The 8,361-nt window shown below is 36.1% G+C and overlaps 1 protein-coding gene across 2 annotated transcripts in view; it reads right to left on the bottom strand.

Annotated features, from left to right (window-relative positions):
* LOC141403352 (uncharacterized) overlaps positions 1-8,361 on the bottom strand; it is an 80,288-nt gene that overhangs the window by 53,183 nt on the left and 18,744 nt on the right. The gene's annotated exons all lie outside the window — the stretch shown is intronic.

Here is an 8,361-nt window from a genome sequence, read left to right as displayed (position 1 = left end):
TGATATACAACCCTGTTTTTGCCTAAAACAGTACCAAAAGTTGCAACACTTTTCACGTATTACAATAAACAAGGTAGATGGTCAATTGCTGCAACAAAAAATTTTAGTATCAAAATTTGTAAACAATGTGAAAAAAATATTAAATTACTTTGTTACAATGCTATTTTTCATTGTGTTTCCGTACTTTTTTAATGGTAGTATTAGAAGAAAGAGGGAATAGTCAAAAATTGCTTCCCTATACAAATTTCTTAAAAAATACGGGAACGGAAAAATGACGGAAATTGCATAAATGTCAAAATCAACGTATCAGCTATCATATAAGATGCCAATGAAAATACTTGCTGCTAGTTTCTACTAGACCAAAATTGTATGGCAGAAAACAGGAGAAGGTGTTATTCGGCGTTATTTTCGTTTAAAGATAAGTGCAAGTCTTGCTACATTTCGGAGTACGGGAACGCATTTTTAGCACTAAACGGGAAAACTACTGCAAGTACTAATATTATGCAGGTTCTGAGCACAACTTTTATCTATCAAAATTTTTTATTATGATGTCTCAACGATAAAATCATTTTTTTTTTTTTATTTTTTCATTTGTTAGTACTACACACAATTAATACAATATATAGATAATTTTATGATAATTTTCCAAATAATGTTGTAAAGTTCTATATTTTTATATTTTTGATGATTAATTAAATTTACAACAACTTGTGAAAATTCATGTTCGATCAGCTGCGCATATGCATCTACCTTGATCATATTGATATGTTTGAAATCAACAAAAAATAAGTGTAAACACCGGGGTGTATTTCAAGATTTCGTGAAATCCAGTGGATTTTGGAGCGCTAGTGTAAACTTAGCATAATGTTGAAAATAGAAAAGTTAAAATGTTCTGAAAACACCAAAATTGTGAGAAAAAATAGAAAACATGAATGAAAATAATATAATTTAATATTAATATTCTTTCAGATGGACAAATATTTTTCAGTTCGTTTCAATTAAATTTACTCGTCTTTTAACTGAAACTTTCTTTAAAATCAATAAATAAAAAGTATGAAAATGCGAATCATGTTGATATGAATTGTGTACCATGTCGTATGAACGGGTTAATTCGTATACGTAGTTATGAGAGCGAACAACGTTATTCAAATGCTGGTATGAACATGGCATAAAGTAGAAAAGAGAATCACAGTTTTGCTAAGTTTACATTAAGTCTGTCTGGTTACTTTCCCAGCAAGAATTGTCCAGCAAGAACTTTCTCAGAGAGTAAGGGGTTTTTATTCTCTTTTGCTAGAAAATTGTAAAAAGTAAACAGACACCTCCCAGCAAAAACCAGCAAGCAATCAGCTGACTTGCCAAAACAGAACAGTTTGTCCGCCAACAAAGGAATCAAACACGTTGTATTTTATTAAAAATAAAAAAGAAAATGAAACAAAAAAGTATTTTTCCACTTTACAAATTTGTTCTTCATAAAACAATACAATTAGACTATGTTATTTCCACAATAAAATTGTTTTTATTGTTCACAAACATAAATCAACAAAAAACTAAAAACGGCTGATTGATTGTTTTCAGGAAGAAGAAGAGCTTGCAAGTGTTTGCTAGAAGAAATTTGTCCAGCAAGAATTTGCAAGCTCTCAGTGAAAGAACTGTCAAAATGTCTCTCTCGAATCGCTCTCTTTTGCTGGTTTTTTGTGTTAACAGACGACTTCCAGCAACAATTGGTACAAATTGTTACAAATTTTAGGGTAACCAGACACAGCTATTTACGAAATCCACTCGATTTCAACTGTCAATTCCATAGCTCAAACGTCAAATGAAATCTCATCGTAAATGTAAAGGCCCCCACTCATTAGCCAGTCTGACTGCCAGCATTTATGGTAGTATGTGTAAATTTTTGAAATTTTGAGAATGTATGTGTGAGTTTTCCAAGACTGATGAAAATCAAAATAGTTTTGATTTCAAAATGAACCCCCATCAGTCTGGGTGAATTGTGTTTATTTTCAAATTGTCAATAAATAATTTTGAAAAACAGAAAATAATGTTGGTGTTGGAACACAAAAAACGTAGAATTCATTAATTTTTGGAGAGAAATTCAGATGGTTCGTGCTACACACTTGTCAGTCACACATACAGAAAGGGTTCATCGGACTGACGGCACAGACTGATAAATGAGTGGGGGCCTTTAACCAAGCATTTGAGTCAAGGCAAATTTATATGTATATGCATGAATTACAACAACTAACAAATTTACAAAAACAACATTGTTGTTATTGAAAATTAATTGTGAAAGCAAATATTGAATAATAGGGTCGTTCCAAAATTTTTTTCAGGAAAAACATAAATAGGTGCATTTTGAAAATCCTTTAAAATAGAACAAAATTGAATCAAAATGTAAATATAACGCATTCAGAACTCTCGTAGGTAATTTTTATTACACGTTTAGGATGAAAAGCAGAATTTGATGGCAGCAAATTTCGAAGTTTCAAATTTCATGAGTAGACCCTATTACATTTTGAAAACTAAATTTACAAAATAAGTAAGAATGCAGCTGATTGTCACTTCTACCTTATATAAATATGCCTTGGTTTGAGTCATGGGAGAACTACCAGGTAGTGTTATCACACCAGCTGATCGAATATGAAAAGTCAAATCCCTTTATAAAAAAATTATTTTTGTTGTAATTTCCCCAACAAAATAAAGAAAGATTTGACATAACACTATGCCACTACCTGGGTAATTGTGCCATGGTTTGAGTATAATTTTGCGTTGCACATTGAAAAGAAAACAACACATATGGTCTGTTCCAGTGTTGCAAGGATCTACTAATTTTTACTATTATTTCCGATAACATAAAGCAAAAATTGTTATCGTAGTAAAAATTAGTAGCTTCTGGCAGGTTCTGGAACAGAGCAATAATAGGTCTGTACGATAAATTTCCCAGCAATAATTACTCAGCAAGTTCCAGCAACTTCTCTCAGTGAAGTTTACTCTCTCAAGCAAGAAAAATTACAGAAAGTTACACTGTGTGTCATTTTTGAGTCATGGTTTATTAACCATATAGCTCATAATTTCCATAGCTCACTATATCATCATCTACAGCCTTGCATCATCATCTGCAGGCTTACAGCACCATTCAGAACATTATCACCATAAGCAATTCGTACAAATCAAAGACATAAAATATTGTTACGAATGTAACTGATAGGTTTAAGTTAGTTTAGTTTAATTTCCGTTAATTTAAAAATTTGAATTGTAACGTAAAGTTTTATTACGCAGTTACTTTATTTAAGCAACAACAATTATCATGTAGAATTATCTTCATTATTCTAGATGTTCTTTACCTTTCATTAATGTGCTTTTATTTTGTTTGCCATAGTCATGTAATTATTGTTTAGTTTGTCACTTCTTTTCTTACATTTATTTGTTGTTGTAATTACGTCATTGATCATCCCCCATGTATGTATGTTAGTGTGGTTGTTCGCTTAGTGCGAATGTGCGTCTGTGTGTTCGTTGTACAGATTCGAGGTGTTGCCATATGCTCTAGATATTTCTCGAACAGGGAGACTTTGGGATATAAATGCAGGGGAACTGGCAATGACGAGTAGTTGTGCTTTAAGCGTTGAACTGAACAGATCGGTTAAAGAATTGCTGCGTGCTAACTAGAGACTAGCTGTGTGCTAAGTAATTAAAGTCGGTTCTGAATAAGTGTAATAAAGTAAATAAAGCATTGTAGAAACGTAATCTAAAACGAACCCTGTTTTATTTGGTACAAATCGTATCGGGGAATAAAACAACGTCTACACGGACATTAGTTAAATCTAATTCCGTAACAATTGGTGTCAGCAGTGAGATTACGATCATCCTACAATGAAGTTTAAGGATCTACGAGTGGAAGACTTGAAGAAGGAGCTAAGTAAGTTGTGTTCTACTGGCAACAAGGCCGAACTACAAAAACGCTTGTTGGAAGAGTTCGAGCGCCGTGGAATGAACATCGACGCATATGAGTTCGACAGTAAGGAGGAAGTCGAGTTATCGGCAAAGGGCGAATCCTCCGTTGAGGAAGTTTCATCGGTAGCTGCCAGTGGAGACGATTTGAAATCAATGCTGGCTATGATGATGCTGGAAATTAAGAAAATAGAAAGTAGCTCCATGGAAATGAATAAGAAAAATGAAGAAACTTCCAGGCTTATGGCGGAAATGAAATCTGACAACTGTAAGATGTTAGAAGAGATGTCTAGAAAGAATGAAGGAACTTCTAGACTTATGATGGACGAAATGAAAGCAGAAAATTGCAGAATGGTTGAAGAAAATTCCAGTAAAATTATGGAGAAATTAGATGCTAAAATGGAAGAAAATTCCAGGAAGAGTGAAGAATATTCCAGAAAATTAGAGGAAAAGTTAGAAGAGAACTCTAGAAAAATCGCTAAGAGCATGGAAGAGAAATTAGAGGTAAATTCTAGAACGATTAACGAGAAACTCGAGAACATCACGATGGTGATTGAAAAGAGAGTAGAAAACGTGGAGGTACAAATTAAAGAGTTGGATAAAAAGATTTTGTCTGTTGACGAGAAATTTCTGGCTCAAGATGAGAAGATTCTGGGCATAGAAAAGAAAATGTCGGAACTGGAAATTAAAGGCGGTCCAGTGAGAGCTATCCATAACGCTTTAAAAATTAAGACTCCAGTGTTCGACGGCTCTACCTCTTTCAATGTGTTCAAATTACAGTTCGAGACAGTGGCTGCTAGAGATTCTTGGAACGACAACGAAAAGGCGGTATCACTCCTTATGGCATTGAAGGGTGATGCTGCTGACGTATTACAGAGTATTCCCGCCGCTTCTAGAAACAGTTACGGAGATATAATGGCTGCTCTTGAACGTAAGTACGGTAGTGAACACAAGCAAGAGATCTACCGAATGGAACTGAGGGGAAGAGTCCAGAAGCCAAATGAGACCTTACAAGACTTTGCGGCTGATATAGAGCGATTAGCGCAGCTGGCATATCCAGGAGAGACACATCCATTGGTGGACCGCATAAAGATCGAGACATTTGCTAGTGGTATTCGTGATCCGGAGATAAAATTTGCGACGTATGCGGCACCGATGGGAACATTTGCAGAAACCGTGTCATTTGCCCTGGCCCAAGAAACCGCGAAGATGCTGGTGAAACCTAAAGCTTACAACGTGCGGAGGCTGGAAGTTGAGGACAACAATTCCCAGACCGTTGTCGACCTGCTGAAAGATGCACTAATGCGTGCGAAACGAGGGGCTGCTAGAACGAAAAAGACTTGTTATAACTGTCGGAAAACTGGACACATGGCCCGAGAATGCAGAGTCAGACAAGCAAGGCCCAGATCCACCTCACCGCCTTCAAAAAGCAACGACCAACCGGTGGCCAAGAATCTGCAAAGAGAGACATCAGGTGAATCAGATACAGCAAGTTCTGCTAATCACGAGGCGCCGCTGGCAGAGGATGAAAACGATGGTCCCACAATTTCTATAGCCATAGTCCAGCAGAAGAATCACAACTTGACGGTTAAAGGCTTCGTCAATGGTGTATTGCGTACCTTGACATTGGACACCGGTGCAACAAAGTCCATTATTAGACCGGATTTGGTAAAAGGGAAGGTATTGCCGTTAAATGGAGTTAAATTGCGGACGGCCACAGGCGAGACTACAACGGTGCATGGAAAGGCCTACCAAAGACTGAGCATGGGTAGAAAATCGGTAAATTTCGATTTTATAGTGGCCGATATTGTGGACGAAGTTATACTTGGTGTAGACTTCATGATTGCCTTCGATATCAATCTGGACATAAAGCACCGTGTGATGACATGGTCCAATGTGGAAATACCGATAAGTGTGGGCTACAACGAGAAAAGCAAACATCGCCCAAAGGCAGAATCCGGCGAGATCGCTGTCGATGTCCGTACGCTGAAGGTGGAAGCCGCCGACAATTGGCCAGTAGGAAAGCGGAAAAATCCAGCAACGAGGACGAGAAAGCGAAAATGTATGTCGAGGAAAGGTCCATCGAAAAGCGGCCGTACAACAAGGAAGGACAAGTCCGATGACGACCAGGTGGCACTTAGGAAGGTGACCACAAAGAAAGAAGGTATAACGTCAGGATTCCTGGAGAGAAAGCAACGTCGTTCAGAAGAGCAAAAGTCCAAAGCTGACGCAGTAGAGGGTACATCTAAAACAGTTGCCACCACTACGGAACGAGAACTGCGTCAAGTCAAGAGGAGCAGGTTTAAGCGGGAGGCAGTGTTACCAATGCCCATACCACCGAGAGGGAACTGTGCCTATTCGGGACGAACAGGCTTAAGCGGGAGGCAATGTTACGAATGTAACTGATAGGTTTAAGTTAGTTTAGTTTAATTTCCGTTAATTTAAAAATTTGAATTGTAACGTAAAGTTTTATTACGCAGTTACTTTATTTAAGCAACAACAATTATCATGTAGAATTATCTTCATTATTCTAGATGTTCTTTACCTTTCATTAATGTGCTTTTATTTTGTTTGCCATAGTCATGTAATTATTGTTTAGTTTGTCACTTCTTTTCTTACATTTATTTGTTGTTGTAATTACGTCATTGATCATCCCCCATGTATGTATGTGAGTATGGTTGTTCGCTTAGTGCGAATGTGCGTCTGTGTGTTCGTTGTACAGATTCGAGGTGTTGCCATATGCTCTAGATATTTCTCGAACAGGGAGACTTTGGGATATAAATGCAGGGGAACTGGCAATGACGAGTAGTTGTGCTTTAAGCGTTGAACTGAACAGATCGGTTAAAGAATTGCTGCGTGCTAACTAGAGACTAGCTGTGTGCTAAGTAATTAAAGTCGGTTCTGAATAAGTGTAATAAAGTAAATAAAGCATTGTAGAAACGTAATCTAAAACGAACCCTGTTTTATTTGGTACAAATCGTATCGGGGAATAAAACAACGTCTACACGGACATTAGTTAAATCTAATTCCGTAACAATATAACAAGATGGGACATTTCCATTGCTACCATACATCGGCAGATGGCGCTGGAGGTCTAACATAATGTTATGTTCCAATATGGTGACATAAAATTATGTTATACTTGTTTTTGTTGCCGTCATGTTCTGTTAGTTGTCTGTTATACACAGACACCATCTATGATTTAATAGTAAACTCGAACTGCATTATGCACTATGTCCAATCTTTACAGTTCTATGTCTATGTACAAATTTCAAAGATGTATAACATAGTCCCGGTCCACACTAGAGTAATTTCATTGAAAAAAATGCATGAAATTATGCGTCTCTAGATCGACCTCCATAGTAAAGTAAAATCATAAAATTGCTGTAGTGGGAAATTCGATTTAAGAACACCTAATTTCATGAAATTTTCTAATGAAATTCACGCTAGTGTGGACCGGGACATAACAAGATGGGACATTTCCATTGCTACTATATACACAATATGGTGACATGAATTATGTTATATTTAACATAGTTCACATTGGTGTACACTTTTGTTTCTGTTAATTGTCTGTTATACATAAACGCCCTCTATGCTTCAATATTAAAATTAACTCGATTGTGCATAATGTCCAATCTTTACCATTGTATGTCTTTGCAAATTTTGAGTAAACGAACACACATAATTGCTCTGTTCCTTTACGTGCCTGAGGTTACCATTTCTTACCATTTTTAACCTGCAAAGCGTTCCTTTACTTTAGAATAAATACAATTTATATGAGAGCAGTTCACCACTTTTACCATTTTTTGCCACTGTTACCATATTTAAAAGTAAAGGAACAGACCAAATGTTAGCAATACACCATGGCACAATCATACAGGTATTCCCATCAGCCCAGCTGATGTGAGCTGTCAAAAAAGTTGTTGTAATTGAAAACACAAAAAAAAACAAAAATTTAAACGAAAAATTGTGAATTTTTCTTGGATTTTTGTAATAGTGGGTTTATAATGTGCGGTTTCCACGGTACGTCGTTCGTTCTCTATTCGTTGTTCGACCCATTACTACGAATAAATTACTTATTTCCCCACACAAAATTCTATGAACGAACGTCGATTTTTCTACTTTGTTCGATTAGAAATACTCTCTGAACGACGAATAAGTACGTCCCATCCCTAACAAATGAGAGAATTGATCAAAAAAATTAATTATGACATGTCTAAATTTAAAATTGAAAAATTTGTTGAAAACTCAAAAATTTTTAGAAAAAGAAAAAAGATGAATGAAAATTAATGAACTAAACATTTTATATAGATGCAGAAGGAAGAAGGTTTTGTTTCCTTCTCAATTCCACACACATTTCTTGCCATTAGTTCAATATCGCGTAAAAAATCTGAAACAAATAACTGAAAG

Source organism: Musca autumnalis, unplaced genomic scaffold, assembly GCF_047663935.1.
Source record: "Musca autumnalis isolate F117 unplaced genomic scaffold, ASM4766393v1 scaffold_4, whole genome shotgun sequence".
Taxonomy (NCBI): domain Eukaryota; kingdom Metazoa; phylum Arthropoda; class Insecta; order Diptera; family Muscidae; genus Musca; species Musca autumnalis.
Note: the sequence above shows the minus strand (reverse complement) of the source record. Positions and strands in the feature narration are given on the sequence as shown.